This window comes from Rosa rugosa, chromosome 1 (assembly GCF_958449725.1).
Source record: "Rosa rugosa chromosome 1, drRosRugo1.1, whole genome shotgun sequence".
Taxonomy (NCBI): Eukaryota; Viridiplantae; Streptophyta; class Magnoliopsida; order Rosales; family Rosaceae; genus Rosa; species Rosa rugosa.
The window spans coordinates 19,769,980-19,788,948 of NC_084820.1; the positions used below are offsets into that span (position 1 = coordinate 19,769,980).

At 40.2% G+C, this 18,969-nt stretch overlaps 1 long non-coding RNA gene across 1 annotated transcript; it reads right to left on the reverse strand.

Moving 5' to 3' along the window:
- Nucleotides 1-10,828: 10,828 nt before the first annotated feature.
- On the reverse strand, nucleotides 10,829-11,244 carry LOC133726687 (uncharacterized). The gene is made up of 2 exons (XR_009854910.1): nucleotides 11,104-11,244; nucleotides 10,829-11,015 (listed from the first exon to the last, which is right to left on the reverse strand). It is a non-coding gene; the product is annotated as an uncharacterized LOC133726687 (long non-coding RNA).
- Nucleotides 11,245-18,969: the final 7,725 nt, after the last annotated feature.

Consider the following 18,969-nt stretch of genomic DNA (forward strand, 5'->3'; position numbering starts at 1 on the left):
CATCTTGTTGAATTTACACAAGGACTTGACTTTTTGATGGTGAAATTTATTAAAGCCCACAAAATGGGTGCCATAGAAATTTGGATGTTGATCACCAAAAAGAAAAGAGACTGACTAGCCAGAAAAAAAAAAACGAAAAAGAAAGAGAAAGACTGGGGTTAGATTTAATATTGTAATGTACCAATCAAACCTGAACGTGCTGTTTTTGTTTTGTACTATTTTATTTTCACTTGGAGTTTTGTTGAAGACTAGACTAGCTCCACAAGCAAAGCCTTTTCCTAATAAGACCAAAATATTATCATACTCATGTACAACAAATAGAATCAATTTTTAAACTTGAATGTAAATGAATCGTAAACTTCATGTAAAAATATTGATATACCATCAACTATAGGGCATCCAGGTGAAACTTGGACCAAAATACATGCATTGCTTTTCATTTTTCCCTTGAGAAAAATTGAATTACAAAGGCATCTGAAGGAAAAAAAAAAGTCAATTACTATGCAAATTAAGAAGTTTAGCATCGGCATGTTGCTACATGTACCGTATTTAACTATATTATAAACGTCCGACCGATTGCACTCTTGACTATTTAGTACTTGACTTTTGGTCACTTTGGAAAATGTGTTTTCATGAGGAATTTGCATGTGCATTAAATCTAGTTTTGATATGATTATAAATTAATACAATTAAAACATAGACAAAATTAATTCATAATACTACAGTTTCTTGACCCAAAGCACCAAAATTAGCCAAAATTATCTCACTCACCCCAGCAACAGATTTTTATTCTCACTTACCGAATTTAAAATAAAATGATAATTTTGCCCTTCATATGATGATTAAGAAATTGCATAGATGCCACTCTTTCCTCTCTCTCCTCTTCCTCCACGCCGCCGGCTCCCTCTCTCTCCCCGATCTCCACTTCCGGTTTCTCTCTCTCCCTCTTTGATCTCCACCTCCGATCCCCGACCTCTCTGGCTCCCTCGCCGACCTCAAGGAGCTTAATATGAGGGTTTGCTCAGAAAATTCGGAGAGGAAAGCTTTTCCGGCGACAAAGGGCTCTGCGACTCATCTCTGTAACCGCCTTGCTCCTACATCAGAGATAACCCACCCTCAGCGGCCTCGTCGGAAACGGTGCCGTCTAATCCTAGCTCGTGTCGTCTAACCTTCCCGACCTCTCCAGCTCCCTCGCTGACCTCCGAGTCCCGAAGCAATTGTAGCAATTGTGATAGCGAATTGCGTGGCCATTCTTGTTAACACTTGGTTGCCGGAGTCGGTCTGAGTTCTAGATGCAAACCTCTAAAGCTCAAGGAGGTTGTGGAGGGTGCCCAGGAGGTTGGTGTAGACGCCATGTTCTTCAGGGGTATCTTCAGGTCCATGTTTTACCACACTAACAAAAGCAAAAGCGCAACTGGAAATGTAAAGAGGATTATGGATGAGAGTTGATTATGTAAAGAGGTTTCTAGCTCTGAGGCTTTTGAAGTGGATTGTGATGAGAGTTTATTGGATGGTCTGTGAATAAATTTGAAGTGGCATGGTGTTAGTGTTTGGATCAATGAGGTTTGCTCTTTGTTGGAATCTGCATGCTTAACATTTGTAAGGGAGGGAACTCAGGAGGTGCAACCTATGCTTATATTTCAATTGCTGTCATTAGTTTAGAAGGACACATAAAGCAAGTACAGGTTCAAAAGTTGTACCATTTAACCAAAATGACACAAAGCAAGTACAGGTTCAAATGTATATTCAAAATTTCTTCTCTTTGTATTTTTAAAAATTTCAGCAGCAAGTAGTTGGTAAAGTATGTAAATTTTGTTAGTTTGCTATTAACCCAATAGACGTCTATTGGGGGGCAATAAATGTTTTGAATTGATGTAATCTCTTCGTTTTTTTTTCTTTAATCAAAGTTTTATTTGTCTAATTTTACGGAGATTAATTCCGATTCCGGCAACCGAAAGTTCTATTGGGAGGCAATAAACGTCTATTGGGGGGCAATAGACGTTTGTTACCCCTCTATTGGGGGGCAATAGATGTCTATTAGGCCCCAATAGATCTCTATTGCTCCTCTATTGGGGGTAATAAACCTTTCTAGCGACCTATGAGATCTTCGACGACCTCTTTGGAGACCTCCGGTGATGTTTTCAGAAAAGTCCGGTGGGGGGCAGCCGGTGACTGGGCTCCTGCGAAGTCCCCTATGGTTTCTCTCTCTTCCATTCTCTCTCTCTCTCTCTCTAAGTAACAAATGGGTGAGGTTAAAATAGTCTCAAAAAAAAAAACTTAATGGGGTATTAAGGAAGATTTCCTTAGAGTATTTTGGGTAAGGGGAAATTAAAAAAAAAACTTAATGGGATAAGTGGGAAAAAAATCCCTAAAAATGGGGTAAATGGACAAAATCCCTAATACTTAAAGAGTCTCAAACCCTAAACTCTTATGTGAAGTTGTATTTTGCATTCAACATTCTCAATTAATTGTTTGTACTTTACGCATATACTTTATGATGAATTGAAATTTCTTGGAGGCTAAATTTTTTCTTAGAATATTTACATTGCAAAAGATTCTTTCCTTTTAATCATAATAAAAAATTGTAAATGTGGAATGTTTTATCAACGTTGTGTTTAGACGATATAATAAAAAAAATATAATTATATGCGCGCACTGATAGAATCTCTCTCTCTCTCTCTCTCATGATTGGTTTGTACTTTCTCAAGAGCGTGACCCACTATTATTGTCCTAACTTAACCACTCGTTGGATGTTGGAGTGTGAGTCACACACTTATAAGTTATATTTATATTTATAACTTATCTAATATGAGTTCATTCCTCTCCAACACGCCCACTAACCTAACTCTAGGGCTGGACATGCAATTGATTAACAAATCAAATTCCAATATTGGAAATTGGGGCACAAACTCCTAAATAGGAGACTTGGCGAATCAATTAACATTTCAAATTCCCACATCGGAGACTTGCTCAATTAAGTGACAATCTAATCCAAATATTTTGGATAGGTCCATGACAATAGGAGACGTGATTTTAGATGGACGCACTCTGGTACCATATATGTCAAACAGTAACAAACGTAGCCTTTGACCCATCATTGTATGATATTGACCCAACTTTACCACCCGTTAGTTGTTGAGTTTTAACTCAATAGGCCTCGGTACAATTGATTGTGAGTCACCCATAAAGTTATATTTTTATTTGTAACTGTTTCCTGGATCCGAAAGAGAGTACTTGGGTTCTCCCAATAACTAAAAAGTGTATCATACCTGAATCTAACTGGGGTTCGCGGTGGTGGAGGAACTGGATCGGAAAAAAGAGGAATTCTAGTTGTAAGCTATCTAATGAAACCGTCATTGGAATTGAGATCTCATTCAAAGAGAATGATATCAAATATCTTTCAGTGTGGGATCTTTCCTCTCATATAGATCTCGATTGTAATACATTTCATTTAGTGTTAACTTGCTTAATTAATTCATTACTTAGATGTACTCAACCACATTTTTATTTAAATCAAATGGTCGAGAATAATGAGAAAATTACAGCGAGTATATCTGCCTCATCATTCTTCATTATTGTATAGAAATCTAGACAAATGACCTTTATCATGAGAGCAACGCCGTTCTTCTCTAACCCTAGCCCCCTAGGCTGGGCTATCTATTTCCGGCCATCAATAGCCGATCTCTAAGGCAGCCATGGATCTGGCCATCACAAAGTCCGGTAAACAAAGGATGGAGGGGGGTGCGGGTTCTGACTCAACACCAAGCTTTATTTGATTTGGGGAACTCATCTTTCTCCGGCGAAGAATGGAGAGTAATCAATCCACCCCAAACCGAGGCACTCCTCGTCAATCTGCTGGTGTTGGCGACGCGAGCTGCTGGTGGCGAAGGGACGCGGGTGCATAACTGGATCTGGGTGTCCAAATCAGGGTGGAAGGCGTTGTGCCTCTTTTGGGCCCCTATCCGTGCCCAGTTCTCGGTGGCGTGGACGGTGGAGACTGCGGACTTTCCGTCGACTATGTCAATGTGGCTGTTTGAACGGCCGTCGGCGACTATGGTGGCGGGGAACACATGCTGGTGGGTCCTGGGGCTTCTTGGGCCGCTGGTTGCGATTGCAGCACAGAAATCAAGTGTTGGGACGGGATCTCTTGAGTCCAGCATGAGCATTGGGTCTTTGTACCCATTTTTTAATTAGTTTTGTTTTAACTAGCCTATTACTATGCGAGATTAGTTCATAGTTATAGGCACACTTTAAATAAGTAAGCAATAAGTTCAAATATAGTTGGTCTATCCTATGTATCACTGTGGCTCCTCCACGAATTCTTGTCTGGCCATTATTATGTGTCAGCGGATGGGTATGTAATGACCTTCTTGGCATGCGCTATTATCAATGAAATTTCATTAATTCAAAAAATTGTATAGAAATCTAATGACAATTGAGCACAAAAGTAAGAGAAATCGAGTATGTATATACAGATTTGCTCACCTAAGGCCTGTATGTATATATGACCGTGGTTATAATTTCTTCATTATATATTTCTATAGTTTAAATGTTTCCTCCTCTCATATCATTGCCCAAAAAAAAAATTTGTAAACATATTTATTGCCAACAGATACGAATTGCAAACCAAAATTAGTGGGGGGGGGTGGGTCCCAAATTTGTTCAAACAACAAATAATTTTTTTCCTTGAAAGAAAGAAACATATAATTTGTACCATTTATGCTATTGATGGGGGGGGGGGGGGGGGGGGTTCCAAATTTGTTCAACCACAAATAATTTTTTTCCTTGAAAGAAAGAAACATATAATTGTACCATTTATGCTATTGATATTTGTCTAATGCAATTAGTTGATTTGATTAAAAAAGTTATTGCGTATGAAATTGACCACCATAAAACAGAAGATAAATGCTAGGAACCTTATTAGGGAATACTAACGGAAAAAGAAGAAAACAATTTTGATATTATGATCAGATTGCACAAAATGTATTAATTATGAATGAAGTCTTTTTTTTGTAGATTATTATGGGGAACTAACAGAAAAAGAAGAAAACAATTTTGATAATATGATCAGATTGCACAAAATGTATTAATTATGAATGAAGTCGTTTTTTTTTAGATTATGGGGAAGGGGGGGTTGTCCATTAATACATTTGAGGGCAAATAGGCTATGGGGGGGGGGGGGGGGGGTCCGGACCCTCCCGGGCCTTCATGTAGTTCCGCTCCTAAGACAACAAATATACAGATTGTGCATTCTTGTGGGTTGCTGCATCTGCTCTTACAGTGTTGAATTTTTATTTGGACAAGGTAACATACAATTTTGGGTTCTTAAAGGAATTCTATTGATCTATTGATATATTCATTAGTTTCAGACTGCAAATCCCTGGTACGTAAATTTATGAGCACATTGCTGCATATTTTCTTCGTTTTCTATGGATTGATAAAATTTGCTTGCTATTAGATTCATTTGCTTCATTGTTTTGAAGTCTCTGCTTAGCACATATTCAAACCAAAAAACAGAGTGTTATACCCATTAATGACAACGGTTCTGGGTGAAGGCTGTAATTGCCAAAGTGTCTGAAATCCACAGCACCTGTGGGAATACTGGTAATTACATAGACGACGCCCTTAGGTCAAATAAGATTGGATCATGAACCCTACCTGGCATCAAAACCTAATGATGTAAGAACGAAATGTCGAAATCCAAACATAGTCAAACAAGTCAAATTATGATTTGGCATTTGATACAATCTTATCTTATTTAAAAAATATATATGTTAAAATTTAAGATAGAAATGAAATATAATACAAGGGTTAGTTGATTTAAGTCTCCCAATAATTTGAGATCCTTCTCCGTTTTGGAGATCCTTTTAGGTTTCGGCCTACTCTTTCTTGGCCTTGCCAGGTTTACTGGTGGAGGTGAGGTTTTGATTTTTGATGCTACGGCGATGGTGGGTGTTGTTCGTGATGTCTCGGTTTGTTGGCCGGGAAAGCTCGAGGAGGAGGGGCGATCTCGGGGTGAGAGGGTGTGTGGTGCTGGGCCAGGTCATTCGGTGGTGGTGCTGAGAAATGATCCGTCTACGGGTCAGATTTCTGAGGCAGTGGCGGGGTCTAGGAAGCTTGGTAAGGATGCATTTGATGGGTTGGTGGCTGGGCCTCTGAAATCTTCCTCCAGAGACGGTGTTGGGTGGCAAAGATCCAGGTGACAATGGTCGTGCAGGTGGCGGCGGTGCTCAGGTACAATTGGAGGTTTTTTCAGCTTTGGTTCTGGATGATACAGTCGGCGCCTGGTGGTGGGTTTGCTAGTATGGCGACGGAGATGCTTTCATCTCCGACGATGGAAATTGGAGGACAGTGGTGGAGGCTTTCTTCTCAAAGTCGACATCAGTTGCGGCCAGCAAAGGTGGAAGCGTAGTCGGCATCCTCCGGCGAGCGGCGAATGGTGGTGGCGGCAGAACTGCCTTCTCACTTAGGGTTTGTCCTAGGTGGTTGGGTTGGTTTTGGAATTGGGCTATTAGGGTTCTGTTTTGGGCCTGGGCAGTTGCTTTATTTTTGTTTGTTATTTTAATTTTGATTCTTCATCTTTTTCTTTTAAAAGATGATGGGTCTGTTTATTTCTTGCTTTGAGTGGGAAAGATCGCAAAGAAAAGAGATACCCGTTGAGCCCTTGGAGGCGTTATTTTTATTCCTCGGGATTCTACTTTTCTTTGTTTGGGCTTAATCCTAGAAGGTGGGTGTGCTAGGAGATTACTAGTTTAGTTTGCTCTGGTTAGGGGTGGATTTGTAGTAGTTTCTACGGAACTGTTCTTTCTGTCGCCCCCATAGGGGAGATCATTTTTGTACTGCTTGCTGAGCTGCATAATGGATGACCTTTTCAAATCAAAAAAAAAAAAAAGTCTCCCATTAATAAATGGGAGGTTCGAATATGATTTATGAATGAACAATTATGGTTTATTCAGAATCAATCTGGTATATATTCTAACAATTGAACCAAACCAATAATTTTGTATTTTTTTTTATCCCTAGCTCTAGGGTTTCGAGAACGATGGCAGCGCTCACGCCGACCATGTCAGGCGTTGGCCTCGGCCAGGCGTGTTAGGTTGGTCTTCCGACTAGGGAGACAGGCGAGCAGTGATAGGATCTCACTTCGATCTCGTTTCGATGCTCGATCTCCATTGGGTGCTCGATTTTCGAATTATGGTGAGGTTGATCGACGCTATTTTCCGGTGGGTTGGTGGAATCGGTGGCTATGACTTACAATTGGAATAAGAGGACAAGGCTAATTGGTGGGAAGCCGGTGTTGGTACTAGTGGTGCGGGGCCCACGCTGGTGGTGGGTCAGGTGCGTTCGCGCCGTGATGCAGACGATGACGAAGGTTCTGATGGTGATGGCTTTGTCGGCGTCGGAGGTGTGGCCGGGGCAGGCGGTGGTCAACTGCACCTGGGTGCCCAGAGTCGGGTTGTCCAGATAAGGAGGGTGTCCAAAGCAGGGTGTGGACTAGCTTTGGGCCCAAAGTAGAGCCCAGTTTTTGGGCTTGATCTCTCCAATAATTTGGATTTGGGACCCCAGAGGCATTTTGTTGGATACTTTGCTCGATTCAGTTCTTTTTTTGGGCATGTTGTTTCTATGTTGGGGTAGATTGATCATTTCTACATTCTATAAAGAGTCTCAGTGTTATCTCACTGTGAGTACCACAATTGCGTGCCTGGCGAACAGTGTTATTTGTGCTGGGACGAATATAGTTTTGATTGGTTTACCAATCTCTTGCATGCCTGGATTGCAAATTCTGATGGTTTGATCTCCAAATCTCATGGTCGTGGCAATGGTTTCATTGTTGGTAATTATCTTGAGGAGGCTGGGAACTTACCTTTAGTTTTTTGCTAGTTTCTCTATAAGTGATTCAGAGCAGTATTTTATTGTACATGAACAACCTGTTGGTATAGTACACCTTCTAGTTTGTTCTAGCTTAGCTCTAGTTTCAAGTCGTCTGTAGCTTATGTTTGCTCCCAAGATTTTTCGGGATGTCATTCTAAACGATTGTAATCTTTAAAAGTTTCAATGAATTCACTTTTCAAAAAAAAAAAAGATTTTGTATTTTTTGAAATTTATATGCTCAAAATGAATTACCACTAGACCATGTCAAGCAAAAGTTCAGCACCCCCATCTTAAGAAGAAATTTTACTTTTTCTTCGGGAGAATTTTTCGAACAGTACATGAACTAAATGTCACTGTGAATTAAGGTTCCTAACTTTACACTAATTACATTTTGGTACCTGGACTATAAATCCCGACTACATTTAAATACTCGACGTTAATAACACCGTTAACCTTATGTCATTATTTAATTTTTAAAGGGTAGTTTGGTATTTTCACTCACTCACACACTCTCTCTCTCTCTCTCTCTCTCTCTCTCTCTCACGCACACACACACCCCATCCACGCCATACCAGCAACCCAGAAAACAAAACAGGAATTCAAACGAAGAATTAAATGCAAAACAGAACTACATATTAAGCCATATATATTTCATGAATTCGGCAAACAAGATTTAGATGCAAAATCACATATTTCATGAATTCAGATTGAAAAAGATATTGCAATCAACAAACCAAAGATCAAATGAGAATTAAGAATGAAAGAGAGAAATGGAGAACCCAAAACACGGTCTCTCTTAATCTAAGCTCCAATCCAAGCAGAAATAGCTTGTGCTCATCCTCCTTCCATGAAACTCTTGATCAAGCAAATTCACAGCAAAAATCCAAATTCCAAATTCCATAGACCTTCTTCTTCGTCTTCTTCTTCTGCACATTTTCTTAAACACACAAAATTGCAACAACAAGGTATGATTGGATTGGGATTAAACAATCCCAGCCCTCGTTCCAGACCCAAATCTGGATCCTGAGGGGAAGCAGATCCGTTACAAACCCCCTTCATCGGTCGAACTCCTCGAGTCTCAGACCAATTCTCCGCCCTCCGATCTCACTCAAATGCTCAAACGTCCAGCCAGATGGAGCATCGACTCCCTCTCCGACAAGCTTTACAAGTACTGGAGCCTCCTCCTCGTCTCTGTCCATGTCTTCTCCTTTGATCGCGACCTCAATCTGCTCCCCACCGGCAAAGATCTCGAGCTCTTCCTTCAGACCAAGCCGAGGCCGCAGTTCCCAAAGATCTTCGATCCATGGTTTCCTGACCCAGAAAACCAACTCCAAGAAATTTTCTTCTCCTGTTTATTTAAAAAAAAAAAAAAAGACTTTCTAAGGGTAGATCTACGGTCAAGATCGCACCACCAATTTTCTTTTTCTTTTTATTAAAAAAAAATTGACTTTCTAAAGGTGGATAGTCAAGAGACAAGTTTGCCCTTGAAAATGCCAACTAACGGTGTTATTAACGTCGTGTATTTAAATGTAGTCGGGATTTATAGTCCAGGTACCAAAATGTAATTAGTGTAAAGTTAGGAACCTTAATTCACAGTGACCTTTAGTTCATATACTGTTCGAAAAATTCTCCCTTTTTCTTCTAGCAGATCCTCGGGCCCTATATTGAGTAACCTTTTCTTTTTCTTTTTTGGTATAATGGGGGCTAAAAGCCCAGAGTAACGTATTCGAAAAGAAAGACCCAACAGGCCAACATTTCAATTTGGTTCATTTTAGCTTCCGACATAGAGAAAGAAAGAAAAAAAAATCATTTCAAATATCTGTTTTTTTTTTAAGATTTTTTTTATCTAAATATTTTGTTACTAAAAGGCTAAAAGCACAGTTTTACCCCTGGTCGATTCCCAAATTCCAAATTTAGGGTTCTTGACATTTCCAAGTCCAATTTGCTGACATGACCAGTGTAAGACAAATAGTCCATGCATCTTGCATCAGTCTCTTGATACGTTGCACACCCATAGTTTCACGGACTCGAACTCCCCCATTCGGCCATTCCTTCCTTTCCGTGATTGTTTCCTAGGAAAGCTATGTCATCTACCTCGGTATAAAAACCCTAAAACCCATCCCTGTCCTCTACTCCTCTTCTTGCAGATAGATTCTTGTGCAGCGCATTGGGTTCTCTTAGTTTTATAATTACTTGAGCAGTGGGTTAGTTAACGAACTCTGAAGCTTTAGTAAAGAAACAGGTTCGACCTTCGAACCACGAAATGATAAAGACAGGGAATAATATTGTTTTAGGATGTCAAAAATTTAATAGTGCTTTTGGGTTTGGTACTTTGGTTTGTGGACTGTTTATGAAACTATTTTGGTGACCTAGAAATGCAGAAGCACTTGGCGTGGGGTTGGGATTGTCTTGTTGTTTAACTAACTATAAAGCGATTTTAAAAAAAAATTTAAGAAGGCCTAGAAGAGTCGTAGAAGGTTTAGCATAAACGATAATATTAACTACTAAGAAACGCCATTAGGTGTACAATGATACAAAATTACAAAGCGATTGTAGAAAGATTCAAAAGAGCTATCTAGGGTGAGAAGAAACATAGCCAAGACAAAATGAGTTGTTGGTCAAGCTAGGTTGTTAAATCAGGACTATTTTAGTAGGTGAGTAGTAAATAATCAATGTTGTTTTAATTAGTGGGAGTTAATTCAAGTAGCAAGGAAGGTGACTGGTGAATCTTTAGTTAATTTTATTCACTGTGTTCTAGTCACTTTGTTTGTTTGTTCGTATTCTCTAAATAAAATGATGATAAATTGTTTGATAAAATATCTGATAGAAACTGAATTATACAACTTAATTGGACTTACTTTTCGATTGGTATCACCTGCCACGAGCCTTGCATGCGTCAATATTCCACCACATACTACTTGTGACCATCTTCTCATGTCTTTATTCCATCATATACACTAGAAAGATTTGCCCGCGCTTTGCTGCGGGATTTCATTTGTTTACATTGTATTCCATAATATTTTGTATAAAGGGTTTGGTTTGTACAAAATGTAAATGTTCTGATTACAATGAATAAACTGGTGTGAAACTTGGTGTATCAGAAGTCTTTGACGGCTTCTATGCCTTGGAGGCATTATCGAATGCTGCAAAAGATAGTGTTTATTAGAGGATTTCAGTAATAAAAGTAGTGTTAAGAAACCAAGTAATCAATTTGGGAAGATATAGTTTTACCTGTTATTGGAATAGGGGTGTTTATTATGATAATATTGATGATGAGTAGAATCACTCCTGTCTTCGAGGTATTCGAATTGTATTGCCGCCTATATACAGAACAAAGAAAAGAATAGATCATTAAAATCTACTTATCAGAGAGTGACCTAAAGATCGAAGCCGGCCAAGGTTGTTAGAACATGGCCATGTCGGCAGCCGATCTTTTACGAACAAATACCATAGAATTGGGTCCGGGATCCAATACCAGTAAAGCACAAGAACCCCATTCCAATGAGAAAAACAAACAGCCCACAGAAGATAATGGGTTACAGTCCAAGCCCAACATCCACCCAGATCCCAGATCCGAACTCGAAACCATTTGCCACCCGGATCCCAAATTCGGATCCAAAACTGTGGAGACCCAAAAACAGCAGCTCTGCTCCACCCATTGCAGGTCCGACCCAAGCCCAAGACGCCTTGAGCCCAGAGCCCACTGGATTGTCTCCCAGCACCCACTACATCTGGCCACCCGACCCCGCCGCCGGTGATGCACCCAATCACTGGCAAGCCACCAATCGATAGATCGCCGTCTACCATACCACCTTGGCTTCGAAGAACGTCGGGGACCCAAACCCGGTCACCAACACCACAAAGCAAAGCTCTACTAGTGGGGCACGCCACCCACAACGACACACAATCTGGCCAGAGGAAGACCCCATATCGCACCCACCGAATCGCCACCGCATTAGCAGCCCCGCCGGGAAGAGACAACCCATTGAGAAAACCGTAGCATCTACCCAGATCCCACTCCTCCCAGAAATAGCGGCCTACCTCCGATCCCGAACCAAAAGAAGATTGGCCCACCGAAACCTCCCCAGCAGCGCCAAAACTCCTCTCCAAAGAGGCACTGCCCCCGAAGACAACGCAGGCAAAGATGAAGAGGCCGAAGCCTGAAAATTTCTCCATGGATGGAGTAGGTATAGGTCACGACGAACAAAAGAGCCGCCGCACCACAAACCCTAGCAGAGCGCTCTGCTAGGTCTAATATTTTCTTTACAGCTAAGACTTTTAACAGTATCAGTATATAATAGTTCTTTGAAGCAGCAGGTTTTGCTTTTTTTTTTTTTTTTTCTGTTTTCTTTTTTTTTTGGCTAGCTTTCTTTTTTGCTTGTATTGACTTTTCTTTTCATTGAATACAATAATTCTTTATGATGTCACATAAAGATGCTACATAAACCAATGTATAATATTTATATGTACATGTTATAATACATAATACATTCATAGATCTTCATAGATATTGACAAATACATTATAGATACATTATACGTTATATATACATCTATAACGATATCTTTGTAAACTATGCTTTTAAAATACCTAGTTAATATTTTGATTGAAATATATCAAATTTTTAGCTATGAAAATTAATTATTTATTTCATAAATTTTTTAATACATCTCTGTAAACTATGTTTTTCGTATATCTATTTGGTATATCGTTATTATTATTTATTAATATTTTTAGTCCATTTCTCGATGTAACTCTTGAAAGTGCAACATACAATTGTCCATGTGTAAAAACTGGTTCTGGTAAATATATACCAACATAATTTAGTGATTGACCTTGGCTTTTATTAATAGTCATCGCATAACAGGGTCTTACTGGAAATTGCCGCCTTTTAAAAATAAACGGCCATTTATTTTCAGTTGCAATGAGAACAATTCTAGGTATAAAATATTTTTTACCTGCATTATTTCCTATTAAGATTTTTGCTTCAATTATGTGTGTGTGTAGGATATGTATTTATCTTAATTGCAAATATATCGTCGCGAGGATTTCAAACTGCTCGCGTCCATGAACCCTTAATTGCATGGGAAGTATGATTGTTTGCTTAATATTGGCAGTGAACAGTTGATGGGCCATCCTCCCTTAATTGTGCAATATGAGAGTAGCCTTGATTCTTGCATGTATATCCGCACCTTGATTCACGTCCACCTTAATTGCTTGATTGCATGGGAAACCATAATTGCCATAATTGAATCCTTAATTAATTGGTCCATGTCCATGCCACCTTTAATTGCAATATGTGTAGCTTGGATAACTACCATGCATGCATCACGTCCTTCCTCTTTCCTTAATTGATTAAAGCCATGACACGCACGTAACCAGGACTCCTTGTTGATCTTTTGTCAAATAAGTCCATTAGAATCCTAGCCAAATACAACCACGAGGCCATCTTTAATGCAAAGATCCTTCCGTATGCTCCGTCTTCGTAGCCAAGCAAACCACCATTAATTATCAAATATCTTGATAATTACTAGTAAACCAATAAGATCACGATTTGTCTTAAGATTACTTGATCTCCAAGTAGGCTTTATTTAGCCTCTAAACAATATTTTCCGAACTTGTCGAAAATATATAACTTGGGCCACGGATATTGGCCTGGTTTTCTTCGAGTCCCCTTCGTCGGGAAAAATATTCATTTTGGGTTCAAACATTGCCCCCCAGACCTCGAAGTCAAAGTTCCCCGTCTTGACTGAAGAGGTCTTGAGTCAGCACTAATCTTGCAATAACGTCGCCTTAAAAAGCCACTTGCCCTGGCTTAAATGAAAACTGATAATTCAACGAACCTCAATTGCTAGGTCGTGAAACTTGAATGACATTAAGTCATCTTGACGAACAGTGAGGTAGCTTCAAAGAACGACACTTACCATGTAATAACATGAGTACCTAGTATTCACAGATGATGTAATGAAACCTGATGAGGATTTGATAGACAGAGAAGTAATTCTTGCTCCAGTTTCTTGAATACAGGCACCAAAGAAGTATTCTTTGTGGACATATCTCTCAAAGCCACAGGTTTTGGCCCTGAGTGGATTGCTCGATCACCAAACCTTGATTGCATATGTATTTTACTATCATGTTCCACAACGTACTACTACATGTCTAAAATGATCAATATTTGAATAAAAAGGCCACAAGTATTGGCCTCGACACTTTAATGATCAAACTCATGTAATTTGGATAATTAGCTTGATCACACCATAGGAACTTAGGAAGGCAACCAGCTATGCCCCCCAGTATTAGGAAACATATATATATATATCCATGAATCATGATGACCTCACAGAACTTTTTCCTCTATGCCACGAACTGATGGCTTGGATTAAAACTTTTCAGCCACTAACTTGGCTAGCCGACACAACCCACAGGTGAGCCACATATTGAGCACATTAAGCCAATAAGCCAAAAATCACCTCTTCACTACATATGCACATCCCTTTGACAAAGAAGAAACATCAATCAATCATGCTTTCCTCCCCTGCAACTTGTTTCCTCCATGTGAACAGTTCTCCATCATGTTCATTGAATATATATATATAATTCACATGCACTCAGAGTTGATCAGCTTTCATATTCATATGGGTAATATGATTGAGTTTCGTGTTGAATTACTTTTCCTTTCTTTCACTCACCGACTTGGATAATAATCATAATATGAAGGCATAGGCTTTGCAGGTAGCAGAAGAACCTTAAAGACTTTAGGCTAAAGCTGCTCAGACCAGTGCTTACTACCGGTTAAAAAGTCGACGTTGTGGCATGGCATCCATGTTTCAGTTTTGACTAAGCATCTGAAGCCCTCTTCGCTGTCACTGCTGTATATATGAATCTCAAGATATGATCATAATCATTCTGCTCTAGCCGATTGTTTATTCTTCCATTGCCATCTGAATTAGTTCAGCAAAATGAATTCTTTTTCAACTCCAAGGAGCTCAATTGGTTCCAGCTCTTCATTCTCACAGCAGACTCTTCTTGAAGTTCCAGAAATCAGCTTGTTCTTCCTCCCACACTTACTGCACATGACTCTTTTGAATAAATATTCAAAATAATTCAACTGCTGCCAAGAACTCCTATCAACTTCTTCTTTGCTCAGTAGATGGCGATTTGCTCTGGTATTTCTTGGAACCACAGAGTAGGCTTTCATCTATTTTGAACAATTTATTTAAGGCCACAGGGATTGGCCCTAGGCAATATTAAGACACTTCAAGTCTTAATCTCGTCAACTTTGGTGTTGAGAATACTGCAGAACACTGCCACACAAAGACAAGTTGAAAATACCAGTCCCCCAGTCTTGACGTCTGTGGAATGGAGCATGTCAAGTGTGCCCCCCAGTGTGAACCGGGCAAATATGCATAAGCCTCTGTTCTTCGCACCTAACCAATTAGGATTGAATTCTCTTGTATTCTCTCAGAGACACATTAACCTGAGGATTGATAGTTCTGCCCCCCAAGTTTGCACATGTCAGTCTCTCTCAGGCATTCCATCGAACACCTTGTGTGCATATTTGATGTTCTCAGACTTGTGATGAAAGCTCACCAGAATAGCCCACAGAAGGTCAATTTACCAGCGCAGAAGACAACCAACGACTATTGCCCAGAAATTGACTTGATCTTCGCAGCAGCAGTGGAAGACTAACCTGGACAGGATGCATCATCTCCTGCAATTTGATTTAGCTGCCTCAACGTCTGCCACTGTGATTGGCATACATCCACTAAAGACCATTCAACAGCCCTTAGATCGCCTTCGCTTCAGAGTGAATCTTGTTGGAGAATTTCTGGTGAAGCTCTCTGGCAGGGCTTAGGCGATGTATATTCAGCGAGCTCTGTTTCACGCGATCGTTGCTCGCTAGAAAAGCGTTCGCGAAAATGTTTATCACGAATAGTCGCGGTCGCGCGGCCTCCTTCGCGAGCACTCGCTTCGCGGTCATTTCCTTCGCGGCCACCTCCTCGCGGCCGTTCGCTCGCGAGGCCACTAGAAGCTTCGAGGGTATTTGCGTCCCTCGCGGCGCTTTAATAACTGTGACGCCCATTCCTTCGCGATGGCATGTAATTAAACGCCACTTTGCTGGCTTTAAGAAACAATTCTCAGCCCTCCATTTTCGCCACAACTACTGGCAAAAAATATTGTTGATACCATATTAGGCATATAATATGCCTCATGTATATGTGCCCAGGTCAAAACCAATAGCCTCTAAGTATATCAAAAAGTTCAAGCCACTGTTAGGCAAGAACACAATTTTTGCATCCTCCGCGACGCACAAACTTGAAACTCTTTTTTTTTAATTTTTTTTTTCTATATATATATATATATATTTTTTTTTACTAACTAATAAAAAGAAAGATGCAAACTGAAAATTGATAGAGAATTAAAAGCAAAGAAAGAAGCTAGCAGCAGTGCGTTTGGCTAACCTCTAGAAGGCCACGGGGGAGGCCACCTATGCTTCACTCCAAGCTTCGATGCATCAAAATTTATGGCATGAAAATCCCTCTTGCGGGAGCTTGTAGGAAAATACCAAAGATACTTTGCGTCGAAGACTTCGACGCAATTTAGCTCGTAGGAGGAGTAATCTTGCCCCCCAAGTATCTTTGTTAGTTGACGAAGCATGATCTTCAATTGCAATTTTGGAGATGATGGTGTCCCAAGATCGGCTTTGTCGCCAACTACCATGTCATAGAACATGGTGTCTTCAGAATAAGCCACAGATTGGCTATTGTATTGGACCACTTGTTGGTCTGAATCCTCATGATCAAGAGCCTCAAAGAACTTGTACTCCTGCATATGATTTTTGGAACCAATAATCAAATTGTAATTATCATCATACTCATCATATATTGGCTCTGCATCAAGATCATATTTAGAATCACCGAAATTTGATGAATTGATCTCCTTTGCAAAAATAGGCATATCAAACAATTGTTTGCCTCTATTTTCTTTCCAGGCATCATATTGAGACGCCTCTATGGACTGTATAGTATCATCATAGATACATTTCTTTTGCAAGAAATTTGAAATTGAATAATTGTAGGACATAATAAACTTATCCTGATGATATTTGAGCTCACAACCATGTATGATAAGATGGCCAATCGAATATTGATTTTGGCCGCTCTTGCAATTTGGGTTGTAAACATATCCATATATTTCAAAGCCACCGCTTGGCTGTTGAACATACATGACGAGCTTTTGCTGGTATCGATCAATAAAGCCACATATTGGCTGACCATGACCATAACTTAATTGATAATTAAGGTGACCATGACTTTGGTCATCTCCATGATAACGTCCAATCCCAAGACAGCAACTTGATTGAAAATTGAGTGGACCATGATTTTGATCACCTCTTTGACCATGATGATGTCCGGTAGCATCATGACTATCACCTTCTGGAATAAAGCCATCTGGTATCCCTTCTTTCTTATAATTAAGAGAATACTTGGTAGGGAGGGCATACTTGGCTGGGAGGACAAAAACCGTGTCACCGATCCACTTGATTTGGCCGGTACTCTCAATAACCACCTCATTAAGCGAGGAATCTTTATAGGCATCATGTTGAGACGCCTCTAATGTTTGCTCAGTTTCACCATAGCCAAATTTCCAGGAGTTTTTTAGCTCCATGAGTTAGGCATTCTCTGACTTTCCTTGGACAAGGATTTCTCTCCGGCTTCCCAATGGACACAAAGAGACTCTAGTGGTCCCACTGGGCGTGCCAAAATGTTTGGCTCCCAAAATCAGTCTGGTACAAACTGTCTCTTTTGAATGCGCGAGCGTGCCAGCACCGTGGGGTGTAGTCGTCGGGGCGTCCCTTGACCTGACTTCTTCTCAAACGATGTGGACGAGGAGAGCACCAACCTCGTCACAAGGTTCTTTTCTATGCCTTTCAGAAAAGGACTTTTTGCCTTACTGGTAAGGGCTTTAGTTGTGGTCTCTTTGCGTTCACCGAATCGATACCGAACGTTTTAGGTTGAGCAGAGCAATCACCGGGAAGTCTGGAGAAGCACGGGTTTTTCTAAAGCGTGACTTTAGCTTCGCTGGGTTGCTAGGGCGTTACCCTTGTTTCGCTGGAAGTAACGGTGGCGGTTGCGCTCGCAGTCGGCTCCTGAGGAGACTGGGACTGGAAGTACGGTCGCCGGGTTGGTTTGGTGGCACTGACAGTCGGCTCTTGAAGAGACTGGGACTGGAGTGTGGTCACCAGTAAGAGAGGCTGCTCCGGGGAGTCTTGGGCAATCGTAGAGATTGGTTGAAGAGTTGTTCGTTCATTGTTGTATCGTTAAAGCCTCTATATATAGGCTCTGCAGCTTCTTCTTCCTAATAGGAATGAAATACTATATTTTAGGCCACAGATATTGGCCTTGAATCAAATCAAAACTCTTAATAGTTAAGATATATATCGTAGTCAATGAAAGATTAACTCTGTTGTAGCAATCTTCTAGGCAAGGTTAATTACCTTTTAGAGTCCTGGATGTAATCTTCTTGGCTGCGAGTAGTAGGATATGTATTTATCTTAATTGCAAATATATCGTCGCGAGGATTTCAAACTGCTCGCGTCCATGAACCCTTAATTGCATGGGAAGTATGATTGTTTGCTTAATATTGGCAGTGAACAGTTGATGGGCCATCCTCCCTTAATTGTGCAATATGAGAGTAGCCTTGATTCTTGCATGTATATCCGCACCTTGATTCACGTCCACCTTAATTGCTTGATTGCATGGGAAACCATAATTGCCATAATTGAATCCTTAATGAATTGGTCCATGTCCATGCCACCTTTAATTGCAATATGTGTAGCTTGGATAACTACCATGCATGCATCATGTCCTTCCTCTTTCCTTAATTGATTAAAGCCATGACACGCATGTAACCAGGACTCCTTGTTGATCTTTTGCCAAATAAGTCCATTAGAATCCTAGCCAAATACAACCACGAGGCCATCTTTAATGCAAAGATCCTTCCGTATGCTCCATCTTCGTAGCCAAGCAAACCACCATTAATTATCAAATATCTTGATAATTACTAGTAAATCAATAAGATCACGATTTGTCTTAA